Source organism: Lissotriton vulgaris, chromosome 9 (assembly GCF_964263255.1).
Source record: "Lissotriton vulgaris chromosome 9, aLisVul1.2, whole genome shotgun sequence".
NCBI lineage: Eukaryota > Metazoa > Chordata > Amphibia > Caudata > Salamandridae > Lissotriton > Lissotriton vulgaris.
The window spans coordinates 150,100,786-150,117,953 of NC_141697.1; positions in this window are offsets into that span (position 1 = coordinate 150,100,786).

The following is a 17,168-nucleotide window of genomic DNA, read 5'->3' on the forward strand; positions in this document are numbered from 1 at the left end:
AGTTCATTGTGGAGCGGGCCCACAGGTCGCTTGGACCGCGACCTCCCCCGGGAACCAATCCAAGGCCCATCATAGCGAGGCTCTTGAACTATAGGGACCGCGACGTGGCCTTACGTTCAGCAAGGAGCAAGCAGACCCTGTCCTATGACGGGAACATGTTCTACATCTATCCAGACTTCATTCCCATAGTACAGGAGGAGAGGCGCAAGTTCCTAGATGTTAAAAGTAAGATGAGGAAGGCGCAGATTGATTATGCGTTATTGTGCCCGGCACGGCTCAGAGTTACTCACCAGGGCAAACTAAAATTCTTTACCAACCCGCATCAAGTAGAGGAGTTCCTCAAACAAGTGAAACGTGCACACCGATCTGAAGAAGCAATGTCGGCCTCCCAGCAATCTGCGTCAATGTGCGCAGAAGACGACTCGCAGTAATATGTTTCCACTTCATTGTCTAATGTGTAATTTTGATGGGACTATGAAGTTGTATTTGTACTATGCCGGGCACCCTACCCCTTCTTTTGTAGTCCAGTGGTTAAATCTCGGAAGGGCTCAAATGGGGGAGGGGTTCTAGTGCTGCCACCTAGAAATGTCCCCCAATGGATTGGTAGTGTTTCCTTTCTATTTATTTCTGTATTTGGTTTTGTTTGGGGTACTGGGGAGGGTGGGGGAATGGGGGCCTACTAATTCCCAGTTGGGGCTCTCTCAGTGGGAGGGGGGCAATGGAGGAGAGTTATGTTTTCTAACTTGCATATTGGTATTGCAACAGGACTGTGCTATCGGTATGCGTATGGCAGATGTTTTCTCTTATTTAGGGTTTTTTGTTAAGGTATGGGTGCTGGGATGGGTGAATATTTCTGGCAAGTTGGGGCTGCTTCAGTGGGTGGAGGGAGGTATGTGGGGGAGTTGTTGGAGTTGTTGCATGCACGTCATAGAGCAGAACAGTATTCATCATAGGTCACTTTTATTCACAGGCGATTTTGGTGTTGATTGGCTACCACACAGATTGGCGAGACACAATTGGCGCATACATACCCTGTATGAAAATCAAATGAGGGAGGTAGGTAAAGTGAATCCAACACTGATAGTGATGGGTCAGACACCAGCTCCAACAGCTCAAATTCCAGTGGCAAAGGAAACCGTCAGAATAGAGGTGGTTGGAGGCAGAGAAGGCAACAGTTCCCAAGACAACGAGGGTGGAGAGGATACCAACCCCAATATCCACAGTACATGGGACAAGCACCTTTCCAACCATTTCAGTTTAACCACCCACCGAATGTCCAAGGATACCCACAATGGAATCCAGACTTCAATGGGGGTTTCTTCGGCCCACAGCCTTTTTTAGGGTCCCGCCCTGGGAACCGTGGAAAGAATCGGAAAGGCAACAATGTGACTTGGGAAGACAAAGGCCAAGAGAACCCACGACAGACCAGGAGCATGACGGGCTCCCTACCCAATCAAGCTTCAACCAGCAACCAGAGAGGGACCTAGTGGTCAATTTGACTTCAAAGCCACTAACGACAACAGAACGACAGGTACTTAACAAAGGTTTGGGTTTCGTACCAACGCAGAGACCGGACATCTTCAAGCTAAACGTGGAGATACAAGAGTTCATACGGAAGTTAAAACTACAGGCTTTCTTCCACGACAAACCACCACAAGCCCCAACAACAGATACCGGTCTTAAACTTAAATCAACCTTCACACCTCCGGACTCAACACTTCCCCTAGAAATACTAACGTTTGAGAAAGCCATTATGACAGAGGTTAACCAACTGAATAAGTCCACCACACGGACTTTTCACAATACGACCAAGGAGGAACAAATTGCCTTGAAAACCCTGTCCGAGGACAAAAGCCTGGTGATCAAACCGGCAGACAAAGGGGGAGCGATTGTGCTACAAACAACGGAGGACTATGACAATGAATGCCTGAGACTCCTATCAGACAGACGCAATTACATGGTCCTACATGAAGACCCAACTGAAAACCTCAGGACACGGATCGGAGGTATGATTGAGGAAGGCCTAACACACGATTGGCTAAGTAAGAAGGAAGGAGAATTTCTCGAGCAGAAAAAGCCACGCATCCCATACTTTTATTGTATTCCAAAAATACATAAGAACCTAACAAAACCCCCAGGCAGACCGATAGTATCGGGTATTGGCTCCATACTAGAACCACTATCAAAATTCGCGGATGCCTTTTTACGCCCTCTAGTACAAGCCACAAATACTTACCTGAAGGACACAAAGGCGGTCCTACAACTGTTACAAGAGACAACCTTTGATCCACAAACACAACTTCTGATGTCCCTCGATGTGGAAAGCCTATATACCAGCCTTCCTCATGACGAAACATTGATTATCATAGAGGAAGTCCTTTTCTCGACACCGTGGAGATACCAAACACCACGAGGGTTGGTTATGGAATGCATTTCACTGGCCTTACAAAGAAACTTTTTCCAATACAAAACCACGCTGTACCAACAATGCCATGGGACTAGCATGGGAAGCACCTTTGCTCCGAGCCTAGCCGGTCTCTATGTGCACCATCTCGAGACCAACAAGATCCTCCATGATCAAAATCCATACAGGGCAAACATAAAATGCTGGAGGAGGTACATAGATGACATCCTAGTCATCTGGGAAGGTGATCCACAGTCAGCAGCGAGCTTTCTGGAATGGCTGAATAACCAAAACACTTTTCTAAAATTCACAAGCACAGTTTCCAAAGAGACATTGGTCTTCCTGGATTTGAACATTTATGCGGAGTCAGGAGTGCTGAAGACCACCACTCACTTCAAACCTACCTCCCGGAATTGCCTGTTGAGATTCGACAGCTTTCACCCGAGACATCTCCGAGAAAATCTGCCATATGGACAGTTTTTACGCCTTAGGCGCAACTGCACAGATATTTCCGAATTCAGACAACAAGCAGACGATCTGAAAAAGAAACTCAAACAACGAGAATACCCCGAAAAAATCGTCAACAAAGCGATGAAAAGGGCAAAAAACAATAACAGAGAGGCCTTACTCGAGGATAGACCAAAAGAACCTACAGAGAATAAACGGCCAATCTGTGTGACAACATTTAACACCTTGTCAAATGATGTATCTAAGATTGTAAACAAACATTGGCGAATACTAACTTGTGGCAAACTGACCTTTGAGAAACCCATGTTCGCACATCGCAGGGGACGTAACCTTAGAGACATATTGGTACACACAAGACCAAAACCAACTACAACAGCCCTTCAACCTACGATTGGCATCCAAGGCCATTTCCCTTGCGGCAATTGCAGCAGCTGCCACCTGACTGAAAAAAGTACGAGACTTATTTTTCGGAATGGCACAACATGGGAACAAAGGAGATTCTCAAATTGCAACTCGAAAAACGTCATTTACATGATCAAATGCCCATGCAACCTGGAGTATGTGGGAATGACCACGAGAGCCATAAAAACACGTGTAAATGAACATAAAAGCAATGTGAGGTGCAAAAAGAGCACTACCAAAATGGCAACTCATTTTCTGACCGAACAACACTGTGTCAATGATTTGAAATGGACGGTCATAGAACAACTACCCTCAGAGACCGGCCTCTTCCAGAAGGAACAACGTTGGGTGTTCAGATTGGGGACCCATCTGAACGGACTTAATGATGATGTACCCTGGAGTCAATTATCATCATAAAGGACCAACAGTTCTGACAAGGAGTAAATTATGGACACCACGCATGCGCGTGAAACACTCACTACCTTCAGGCATGTACACATGCAGTAACACAACTGCACATGCGCCCTCTACACTGGATCTCTGATGCAGACACTAACCTCAGGCCGGCGCAGGCCGAAACATACACATGAGCCCTGTATGGTCAGGAAGCGGATGCTCCATACATGGTCATACAATCAGTGGCAGGTAACACCCCTAATTAACACACCCTTACATGCACCAATCAGGATGAAAAGGTATAAATACTCAGAACCACATCCTAACTCCACATCAGCGGAGCAGCGTGCGGGGTAAGACGGCGACCAAGGAGTCCTGTGCTTGTGAGTATGATACAGAACATACGACCTAAGATAATCGTCCACAAACGTAAGTGTGACAGACTGAACGATTACAGCTACATTATTATCCACCACAGATAGCCATTGAAGCAACACCCCGGCGTCCTGACTATGCTCATGAAGCCTACAAGAAAGCTTCACAAGTAGGAATACCTCTTACAGTACACCCTAGTACTATATGTGTTTAATGTTGTATGTGTTGTGAGTCCGTTTTTTACAAAGCTTATAAAATAAGCACATGGTATGGTTCCTGGTGACTGCACCTGTTTGAACTACCCGCTACATGGGTAACCATTAGTTGTAAATTTTTGTCTTTCTACAGGTCATTGTGCTTGTAGCAGACCGCTGTAGGCACACTTAGCCTAATATTAAATTTAATATTTCACTTTTCTGTAAATACAAATTTTTTAACAAGACGTGAGTAGGGAGGGGAGGTTGTGCCCCCGTCCTGAGGAAGGAGCTTGTCTCCGAAACATGTCGACAACAACGCACACCAGAGGTCTTGTTCATTATACAACTTAGACCTCAATCTGCACTTCTTTTAACAGTACCAGCCAGAGTCCAGAATAAATTTTTCTTTCACACTCTAGTGCCAGGTACTTTTTAACTATTTTTCTCACTACACACCCCCCACTCACTCTTTGTATACCCCACACACTGGACACCACACATAGTCAACACTGCAAGTGCTCCCGCGTAGTCGTAGGTCGCAGCACGCCGCATCCCGATAGAGGGGTGCGAAGACCCCGATGATGAAGCATGACACCAAGGGGCCTTTTGGTGTGTGAGGGGTATCTTTCAAAACTCTGAGTGCTTCAATCACCTTTGATCACTCTTGTCCCTCTCCCCTGTTGGATTCACTTTGTTTATGTAACTATTCCTGTGGAGCATGAATCCAACGACCAGCTCTACCTCCCTCATTTGATTTTCATATAGTCTAGGCAGCGTGCAGCTGCGGGAGTAAAAACCCCTGACTCTCTTCACAACACATAAACTAGGTAAACTGTAAGCTACAGCGGTCAACTGAATATGGAGGACGAACATGGCCTTACCTTTGGCGAGGAGGAAATCGATAGAATCCTGGCGGATCCAAATCCCTTTGAGGGACTCAGTAACCCCGAAACTGGACCGAGTATGAACGACTGGAATGAATTGGTAAAATTAAGACGTAACCAGATCAAAGCAGCCCTACATGGTCTGTTAATGACGGGGTATCTGAGGAACAAGATGGGCCCCCCTGGTTTGATTGTAAAAAATGAACCTTTCATCTTCCAGACAGACATGCAGTTCAAGAAGGAGTGGTCATTGATCTCATGGCACTGCACCAGAGACTGGTTGGTCCTAATTATTAAAACAGCAACCAGAATTACCCAAGAACTGAAGATCGAAATTGATAAGATTGAAGTCAAACTAAAAACATATATATCAACCGAGGATTTAAAAGCCAGATTAGACGAACTTAATCAACAAATGACGGAATTTGAATTTAGCCTGAAACAAAGCAAACTCAACAAATTGAGTAAAGATAAAGATAAATTCACCCCAGAAGGAGCATACCCTTACACTAGGGCTGACTATGTAGCCACGAACAGAAGCAATGATACTGATAGTGATGGGTCAGACACCAGCTCCAACAGCTCAAATTCCAGTGGCAAAGGAAACCGTCAGAATAGAGGTGGTTGGAGGCAGAGAAGGCAACAGTTCCCAAGACAACGAGGGTGGAGAGGATACCAACCCCAATATCCACAGTACATGGGACAAGCACCTTTCCAACCATTTCAGTTTAACCACCCACCGAATGTCCAAGGATACCCACAATGGAATCCAGACTTCAATGGGGGTTTCTTCGGCCCACAGCCTTTTTTAGGGTCCCGCCCTGGGAACCGTGGAAAGAATCGGAAAGGCAACAATGTGACTTGGGAAGACAAAGGCCAAGAGAACCCACGACAGACCAGGAGCATGACGGGCTCCCTACCCAATCAAGCTTCAACCAGCAACCAGAGAGGGACCTAGTGGTCAATTTGACTTCAAAGCCACTAACGACAACAGAACGACAGGTACTTAACAAAGGTTTGGGTTTCGTACCAACGCAGAGACCGGACATCTTCAAGCTAAACGTGGAGATACAAGAGTTCATACGGAAGTTAAAACTACAGGCTTTCTTCCACGACAAACCACCACAAGCCCCAACAACAGATACCGGTCTTAAACTTAAATCAACCTTCACACCTCCGGACTCAACACTTCCCCTAGAAATACTAACGTTTGAGAAAGCCATTATGACAGAGGTTAACCAACTGAATAAGTCCACCACACGGACTTTTCACAATACGACCAAGGAGGAACAAATTGCCTTGAAAACCCTGTCCGAGGACAAAAGCCTGGTGATCAAACCGGCAGACAAAGGGGGAGCGATTGTGCTACAAACAACGGAGGACTATGACAATGAATGCCTGAGACTCCTATCAGACAGACGCAATTACATGGTCCTACATGAAGACCCAACTGAAAACCTCAGGACACGGATCGGAGGTATGATTGAGGAAGGCCTAACACACGATTGGCTAAGTAAGAAGGAAGGAGAATTTCTCGAGCAGAAAAAGCCACGCATCCCATACTTTTATTGTATTCCAAAAATACATAAGAACCTAACAAAACCCCCAGGCAGACCGATAGTATCGGGTATTGGCTCCATACTAGAACCACTATCAAAATTCGCGGATGCCTTTTTACGCCCTCTAGTACAAGCCACAAATACTTACCTGAAGGACACAAAGGCGGTCCTACAACTGTTACAAGAGACAACCTTTGATCCACAAACACAACTTCTGATGTCCCTCGATGTGGAAAGCCTATATACCAGCCTTCCTCATGACGAAACATTGATTATCATAGAGGAAGTCCTTTTCTCGACACCGTGGAGATACCAAACACCACGAGGGTTGGTTATGGAATGCATTTCACTGGCCTTACAAAGAAACTTTTTCCAATACAAAACCACGCTGTACCAACAATGCCATGGGACTAGCATGGGAAGCACCTTTGCTCCGAGCCTAGCCGGTCTCTATGTGCACCATCTCGAGACCAACAAGATCCTCCATGATCAAAATCCATACAGGGCAAACATAAAATGCTGGAGGAGGTACATAGATGACATCCTAGTCATCTGGGAAGGTGATCCACAGTCAGCAGCGAGCTTTCTGGAATGGCTGAATAACCAAAACACTTTTCTAAAATTCACAAGCACAGTTTCCAAAGAGACATTGGTCTTCCTGGATTTGAACATTTATGCGGAGTCAGGAGTGCTGAAGACCACCACTCACTTCAAACCTACCTCCCGGAATTGCCTGTTGAGATTCGACAGCTTTCACCCGAGACATCTCCGAGAAAATCTGCCATATGGACAGTTTTTACGCCTTAGGCGCAACTGCACAGATATTTCCGAATTCAGACAACAAGCAGACGATCTGAAAAAGAAACTCAAACAACGAGAATACCCCGAAAAAATCGTCAACAAAGCGATGAAAAGGGCAAAAAACAATAACAGAGAGGCCTTACTCGAGGATAGACCAAAAGAACCTACAGAGAATAAACGGCCAATCTGTGTGACAACATTTAACACCTTGTCAAATGATGTATCTAAGATTGTAAACAAACATTGGCGAATACTAACTTGTGGCAAACTGACCTTTGAGAAACCCATGTTCGCACATCGCAGGGGACGTAACCTTAGAGACATATTGGTACACACAAGACCAAAACCAACTACAACAGCCCTTCAACCTACGATTGGCATCCAAGGCCATTTCCCTTGCGGCAATTGCAGCAGCTGCCACCTGACTGAAAAAAGTACGAGACTTATTTTTCGGAATGGCACAACATGGGAACAAAGGAGATTCTCAAATTGCAACTCGAAAAACGTCATTTACATGATCAAATGCCCATGCAACCTGGAGTATGTGGGAATGACCACGAGAGCCATAAAAACACGTGTAAATGAACATAAAAGCAATGTGAGGTGCAAAAAGAGCACTACCAAAATGGCAACTCATTTTCTGACCGAACAACACTGTGTCAATGATTTGAAATGGACGGTCATAGAACAACTACCCTCAGAGACCGGCCTCTTCCAGAAGGAACAACGTTGGGTGTTCAGATTGGGGACCCATCTGAACGGACTTAATGATGATGTACCCTGGAGTCAATTATCATCATAAAGGACCAACAGTTCTGACAAGGAGTGAATCATGGACACCACGCATGCGCGTGAAACACTCACTACCTTCAGGCATGTACACATGCAGTAACACAACTGCACATGCGCCGTCTACACTGGATCTCTGATGCAGACACTAACCTCAGGCCGGCGCAGGCCGAAACATACACATGAGCCCTGTATGGTCAGGAAGCGGATGCTCCATACATGGTCATACAATCAGTGGCAGGTAACACCCCTAATTAACACACCCTTACATGCACCAATCAGGATGAAAAGGTATAAATACTCAGAACCACATCCTAACTCCACATCAGCGGAGCAGCGTGCGGGGTAAGACGGCGACCAAGGAGTCCTGTGCTTGTGAGTATGATACAGAACATACGACCTAAGATAATCGTCCACAAACGTAAGTGTGACAGACTGAACGATTACAGCTACATTATTATCCACCACAGATAGCCATTGAAGCAGCACCCCGGCGTCCTGACTATGCTCATGAAGCCTACAAGAAAGCTTCACAAGTAGGAATACCTCTTACAGTACACCCTAGTACTATATGTGTTTAATGTTGTATGTGTTGTGAGTCCGTTTTTTACAAAGCTTATAAAATAAGCACATGGTATGGTTCCTGGTGACTGCACCTGTTTGAACTACCCGCTACATGGGTAACCATTAGTTGTAAATTTGTGTCTTTCTACAGGTCATTGTGCTTGTAGCAGACCGCTGTAGGCACACTTAGCCTAATATTAAATTTAATATTTCACTTTTCTGTAAATACACATTTTTTAACAAGACGTGAGTAGGGAGGGGAGGTTGTGCCCCCGTCCTGAGGAAGGAGCTTGTCTCCGAAACATGTCGACAACAACGCACACCAGAGGTCTTGTTCATTATACAACTTAGACCTCAATCTGCACTTCTTTTAACAGTACCAGCCAGAGTCCAGAATAAATTTTTCTTTCACACTCTAGTGCCAGGTACTTTTTAACTATTTTTCTCACTACACACCCCCCACTCACTCTTTGTATACCCCACACACTGGACACCACACATAGTCAACACTGCAAGTGCTCCCGCGTAGTCGTAGGTCGCAGCACGCCGCATCCCGATAGAGGGGTGCGAAGACCCCGATGATGAAGCATGACACCAAGGGGCCTTTTGGTGTGTGAGGGGTATCTTTCAAAACTCTGAGTGCTTCAATCACCTTTGATCACTCTTGTCCCTCTCCCCTGTTGGATTCACTTTGTTTATGTAGCATACATACCCTGACCATTCTCCTTTGGCTGCGAGCCGCTTACAAAACAAGTGCACGAGCAAGAGGATGATACCCAGCGGGAGAAGCTGAATATACTCACGTGGAATGTCAGAGGGTTGGGAGACCCACAAAAAAATGACATATACTGACTTATCTAGACAGACACCAGGTGCACATAGCGATGTTACAGGAGACGCACTTCGGCCCCTGCGGTGTAAACACTTTTGCCAGTAGGTGGGCTGAGTACAGGGTCTTCTCCTCTTACTCCACATATGTGAGGGGTACAGCCATCCTTATTAAGAAGCACACACCTTTTATGCTAGCTGGGACCGCCTGGGACACCCAGGGGAGGTATTGCCTTGAATGGGGTAGGCTGGGATCTGATTCGGTTACACTGGCTTGCTGGTATGGGCTGAATGTAGACTTCTATACTGAGCTGTGGGCAAAAATAATTGGCATAGGCTCTAACCATATCATTTGGGGGGTGACTTCAACATTGCACGTACCCCGGACATTGACAAATCTCACTCTGCCCCCCATCACTATACTAAAGCGCTTGCTATCTTGCATGACACACTGGTCGAGTATAACTTAATAGATGCTTGGAGACATATGCATCCCCACAAGTTGGAAGGAACACATTACACTGCACAGGCAGCATCGTGGGCAAGATTGGACTATTTTTTTTTATCCAGGGGACTGTGTCCAGCCATTTCTCAGGTACACCACTTGGCTCGTACATATTCGGATCATGCGCCTGTCCAGCTTACGTTATCCTCCGCAGATTATGGCCCGCCACGTAATAGTTGGAGATTGCAAGACACTATTCTATTGGACACTGTCTTTCAGGAGGAATTGAGGGAGGAAATAGGCGATTTTTTTGTATGAAATAAAGACTCAGTGGATAGTGTGGAGACCATATGGGAGGCATTTAAAGTTACACTTAGGGGTTATTGCATATCGAAGGGAGCGGGGGCACTCAGAGATATTATGAACAGATTGTGCACACTTGAAATGGAGCTCAAGACACTAGAGACTTCACTTGCTACGCGCCCAGATACCCAAACGCAATCGAAATTCAGAGAGACACTCACGATATACATGGACGCAGCTCACAGAGAGTTGCGGTTTAGAGGGCGTTATTGTTTGCCCTCGTTTTAGAACAGGTAGTTTGCAAAGTCCGCCAATGCCATAGAGAAGCTGCTCTTAATTTTAATCACTGACCGGTCGGTATTTCCATGTACGTGGACAATATGGTCCTGTTTATCCGTGATCCTCAACTTCATCTGTCCCCAATCATCCGAGAATATATCCGATTATAAAAACTCTGCAGGCATTTCAGTGGACTGTTGCTCCGGTTCTCAGGAAGTATCCATCAGCAACCTTGAACGAGGTTCAAGTTGACATCGCATCTTGGTTGCCCTAGGCATATACAGTACAACGAGAGGGAATAGACTGTGGCTCACGATTCTAGGTACATAATAAGCACTATTGAAAGAGGCAAAAAGACAAATGTTAAAATAAAAATAAATGTTTTCACTGTATACCACCTATCTCTACTCTACTCCCATTTACTTATTATTATTATTCCCACCTTAGCATTAGTAGAATAACGGGGTTTCGTTTTTCAGCAAGCAGGTGGCAAGCATGTGAGTTTCAAGCGGCCATTTTGTTAGCTACTGCGCAAGTGCAGAAAGTTCCCTCCAAGCAAAAGATACGTCATACTTGGTAGATGCAGTAGATGCATGCGCACTAAGGTTTTTCGGTTAGCAGCATTATAGAATCACACTCGACTTGCTGGTTAATAATACACATAGGAAAGCATTGTTCCTACTTATAAATGTTGTGTAATGCATATTTCCACAATACAAGTTTAGTACGGGGTTAGAGGTTACTTGAGAAGATTGCTTCCAAGCAAGTCTCTTTTTTCACGAGTCCTTGCTCCATCACGGACAGTCAGACAGACAGGCAAACGGATGGATGGTTGCTTGAATGGCAGGATGGATGAATGCCAGAGTGGATGGATGATGGATGGCAGAGTGGATGGATGGATGGATAGCAGAGTGGATGGATGGAGGGATGGGTGGGTGGGTGAATAGATGAACAGACCGATGGATGGATGGATGGATGGCTGGCAGAATGGAATAGGAAAAGACTGAATGATGATTGAAAAATTAATGGATGTCAGAATGTAAAGGTGAAATAGTGGATACCAGCAGCTGGATTAAAGAGTGAAAGGAATAATGGATAGATGTCGACGGAGAGACCAAAGAGCCCCTATAGGGAGCTTGCTTGGTGCCATCAGAGGTTTAGTTCAAAATGGGGGGTATTTTATTTTTCTGGCTACTCCTTTGTCGACAGGTTACAGTAACACAATTAACATCTCTTCCAAATGAAATTAGAGTACTAAATGTGAGATAAATTAGCCCTTATAGCCTCAACGCCTAACATAAACAAATTAATCAATTATACATTTCTTTTATATTAGGAAGAATGCATGACCAAATCTTACCCACGTATTCTGTAATATTTTTATGTTTCTCACATGTGTTTTTGTGCTGCGATTTGTTATCGGTTTGTTTACCTTTACTAATATTGCCGGAATTATGAACATTTCTTTCATTAGCTCATTAGTAAAATGTTAATGAATGCGTTTTGGCAGATATGTGGATAGTGTGTGCGTTGGATGCGCGCTGTGTGGTTTTCATTGCCAGGAAGAACAGTCAGTAGCTCAGTGATGTGAGAGGCTGACATTTCTATCCTGACAGCATCACCGTGTTGTGAACTTAGGTTAAGGTGCGAATTTCACATCAAGCAAGTAGATTTCCATCATAACAGGTGTGGCGACATTCTTGCAGTGCATTGGCCAGCAGACATCCTTATAAACAGAAAGACTGCAAGTTTGACTACTGAACCACTATAATTTAGTCATATGTCAAGGGGATGAGGGGTGAAGCAGTGGCTGGCCTGGGAGAGCTGCCACAGAGTAAGAACTGGTATGTCCTTCTACTCCAGGGTGGCTGGACCACCGTGGTGACAGATGTTGTGGACGCACGCTGAAGGTACGCTGTGGGAAACATTGTGGGGGACTTAAGGCTCAGCGATCTCATGCCCAGCAACCCTACTTAAGTACCACTCGCACGCTGCTGCATGCTCGCTCTTAAAAATTGTATTTTAACTTGCACTTAACTGCCATTTGCAAAGTACTTTTTAAAAAACTCTACCTTACCTCCTGCACTTGCTGCCTGCACCCCGGTCCACCACGGGGCTCCCCCGATTGTTGTGGAGGGGGGCAGGCTCACGCAGGACGGCAGTCTTTCCTCACTGCCAGTTGGGGGCGGAGCACCGCGATTAGCGCTGTGTCCCCAACTATAACTGGGGATGTGTTTCCCGTCGCACAGCGGATGCACGCAGCGGGCGCGCCAAAGGCAAGCCCGTCTGCGCCCGTCCGCAGCCGACCAGGGCCAGGGGCCACGCACCCTGCTCGATTTTCCCACAGATATACATCAATGGAACTTAAATCCTCCCAGGGAAAATGGCACATTCACCCAGACCTTCTCAGCACTTTAAACACCTTCGGCTTCTGTTGCCTAAAAGCACCACTGTCGTCCCCTCCTTGGATCCTCTCCCCAACACATCTCTCACGAGTCCCAGGGTTTCCCACCCTAAACGCCCCCATTCCTCCAGCCCAAATCAAGACCACTTATCCATATGGTATCTAAACACTCGCTCACTGGTCAAGCACCAGCTCGAGATTTTTTATCTTTTAGACTCACTCCATCAAGCCAGACATCTTGCTCTTATCAGAAACTTGGCTTTGATCTGAATCCACTCCGGACATACTAGCCGCCATCCCTGTCAACTACTATATCCTCCAGGCAAACAGGCCAGAGGGCAAAGTAGGGGAAGGAGTCGCAGCCGTCATCTCTCATTTCTACAAATTCACTACCCTTACTACCCCCAAAATCCCCTCTGTTGACTTTTTGTTGTTTAAACTCGATTCCAAAAGTCTCCCCTTAACCTGTGCTCTCTTTCTACAGGCCACCTGCCCACTTGCCGAATTTTCTCCAGCTATTCAGTAGCATGACAGCCGAGCTGGCGATAAATTATGCCAAAATCTTCATCATAGGGGACTTCAATTACTGGCCTCACGACCAGCGTGAAAGCGCCTGCTCAAAGGACTTCACGGAGTAACTAAACGGCCTGAACTTTACCCAGCACATTAAAGTGGCCACCCACACTAAAGGACACACCCTGGACCATGTCTTGACCTCAAACCTGGACATCACTAATCTCCAGATCTCCCCTTGTGCCTGGTCTGACCACTTTTTTAATCTCTTTCTCCATTATAAAACCCACCACCACCAAATCCCCCGCCACCGATCCCCTCATGATCAGGAACTGGAGTCGGGTAGATATCCCTACCCTCTGCACATCCCTTGCTACCTCTAAGCCTAGTACCTCCCAACCCTCCAGACTGCCACTCTCACTTCACACACAGGCTGAAGACCTCAACACCTGGCTGGCCCAGGCGAGAGACATCTTTGCTCTTCTGAAAAAACTTAAAAATAAGAGGTCCCACGATGCCCAGCTCTGGTTCACTAAGGACCTTAAAGATAGGAAACTCGCCCTACGCCAAACCGAGCGCAAGTGGAGACTGCAATACTGTCCCCTCAAAAAATCCACCTTCCTCGCTGCCCTAAAAGACTACAAAACTGCCATTCTCGTAGCCAAAACTGAATATATCTCCTCCAAAATCTTGAACTCAACCTGTAAAGCCAAAGACATCTTCACAATCGTGGACGAACTTGTGAAATCCAACCGTGTCCAACCAAACCCCGGCTATCACAATCCCTCTGTGACTCCCTCAACAGCTATTTTATTGAGAAGATCACTAAAATCAAAACCAGTATCCCCAAGGCCGTCTCACCCCCTGATCTCAATGACGCACCCCTAAATTCCTCTCTCTTCTCTAACTTCCCTATGATCACTCAAGAGGCCTTTTTCTCCCTCCGCAGTAAAGTTCGCTCCGGTTCTCCGCGGGACAGCTGCCCCCCTCACATTGCCTGGGAAATTTTTCTCAATATCCCATGACACCCCCCCCACTCTCTCTCCTCAACAACTCCCTTACTTTCGGCGTGGTCCCCAAACCTTAAAAAAACAGGAGCCGACCCTGAGGCACTATGTAATTTCCGCCCTATCTCGCTACTCCCCTTTTTGGGAACAATTCCGGAAGCCTTTGTAGCAAACTACCTAAGTACCTTTGTGGAAAACTACCACTATCTAGACCCCCATCAAGCTGGCTTCAGGCCTCAACACTCCACTGAGTCCATCGCCCTGGCCGTCCAAATCTGAACACCTCACAGGCATTGGTGCTCCTGGATTTGTCGGCAGCGTTCAACACCGTCGACCACGCTGTTCTCCTCGATCGGGTCAAGAGCGCCGGCATCCGGGGCCCACCGCTGAGGTGGCCCACCTTATTCCTCCAAGACCGATATCAAGCGGTCCACCTTTCCACCTTCGCCTCGGAGGAAAAAAGACTTACCTGTGGAGTCCCTCAGGGCTCTTCCCTCTCCCCTCTTTTGTTTAACCTGTATATTCTTCCCCTGATCTCCGAACTCCAGAAAAGATCAGTAGTCATTTTTAATTATGCCGATGACCTTCAGCTCATCTTCAACATCGATCCCTCCGCCTCCTCTATTGAGAACGTTCAATCCACCATGACCTTCATCAGCAGTTGGATGAACGCAAACCAGCTCAAACTTAATCCTGATAAGACTGAGCTGGTTCTCACGGGCCCCAGGCAATCCTTGGAATTTCAATTTCTGGCCCCTTTCCCTGGGCTGTCCACCATCCCCTGTCAACTCGGTCAAGAGCCTCGGCGTCACCATCAGCGACGACCTCTCCATGAGGGCTCAAATCAATTAATTGGTCTCTGTCTGCTTTTTCCACCTACGCCGAATCAGGAAAATCAGTAGACTTCTCTCACATGGAGCTCTCGTCCAAGTTACCCTGGGACTAGTTATGTCCAGCATCGACTATGCGAACTCCCTGTATGTCGGAATACCCGCGTACCAATCCCACCGACTCCAACTCATCCAGAACCAAGCAGCCAGGCCTATCCATGTCCAGCCAAAGTTCAGCCACACTAAACCCCTCCGCAGGAGCCTTCGTTGGCTCCCAGTGGCCCAGCGCAGCCTCTTCAAACTGGGCTGCCTAATCCATAAAGCCCTCTCTTCCCAGGGACCCTCCTTTATTGTCTCCCGAATCCACAGCTATGTTCCTTCCCTCGTCCTTCGCTCCTCTTGCTCCAATCTCTTGTCCCCTTGCACTTTCAGACGCAAGAAACATGGTGGCCTGAGATTTTCCACTCAAGCTCCACTCTTCTGGAATTCCCTCCCCTCAGAACTCCGCCTAATAACTTCCTACTCTCAATTTAGGAAGTCGCTTAAGACCTGGCTTTTCTCCCAAACGTACAACTAACTTCAACACACTGCCGTGACCTTCAGCCCCTCCACTTAAGAGCCAAGAAACCGCTGGTGAACGTGCGCTCTATAAATAATTTTTATCATATCATATTGTTGTCTGACAGATGTTGACAACAATGCCATTACCGCTCACCTCTAAACCAAGGCCATAGTTGGCACACCATTTGCATCAGGTCCTTGAAAGGAGATCTGTCTGAGGTATTCATTATCTGAAAACATATAGCCCGGAGAATGCATCTGCCTTATGTGCCTGTTAGCCAGGGTCGCTACTACCATGTGGTAGCCTGCAGCCCAGTGGGTAAGGATATCTTTGTTACCCTGGACATTACACCAATTTGTCTGCTCCTTAAATGTTTGCTTGGATTCAGCTCTTGCTAGCTTACTCTAGCTTGACTAGCAGTCGCAAAGCTGCTGAGTGCCCTTGTGAGGAGAGAATGCGTGACAGATGTGACAGGTTAAGGGTCGTGTACCAGAAGGGGAGTGGAAATGCTTATTGGTGGGGAGGGGGGTGAAGAGCGTTACCTTCTCGTTCATCTTCATCATCCCTGTCCTTACTGATAAGAGCAAATCTTTCACATAGAAATGTTTTTCCCAAGCAAAAACTGTGGACTACAAGTATGGCCAACTTCTCCTCGTTGACAAGATGCAAAGAGGAAGTGGGCATTTCTGCTTATTGAGATGCTTTCCTTCGGTAAGTATTTTAACTGTATAACTTTAACCACTTCGCTGCCCCCCTTCCCCACACACACCCCCGGGCTAAGCCTTTTTTTGGCTATTTGAGGTAGTCCGCACTTAGGCCCCTGTAACTTTCTGACCACTTAAGATATCCACGCCAAGTTTGTGTCCTTTTCTTCCAACATCATGGGATTTTAAAGGTACCCAGGGTTTGTTGATTCCACTTGAGGCGACCCAGAAATTAGCCAAAATACAGTTAAATGTTGGTATTTTTTTGAAAAATGGGGAAAAGTGCTGCTGAAGAAAGCATCTGTTTTTTAGCCTGCGAATGGTATCAACAAAGGGTTTGTGGTGCTGAAATTATTATCTTCCCAGCTTTCAGGGACTGACAGACTTTTTTACACAGTTTTGGCATTTTGCTGGGACATAGCCTATTTTTGGAATTCTTTGTGCTTTCAACCTC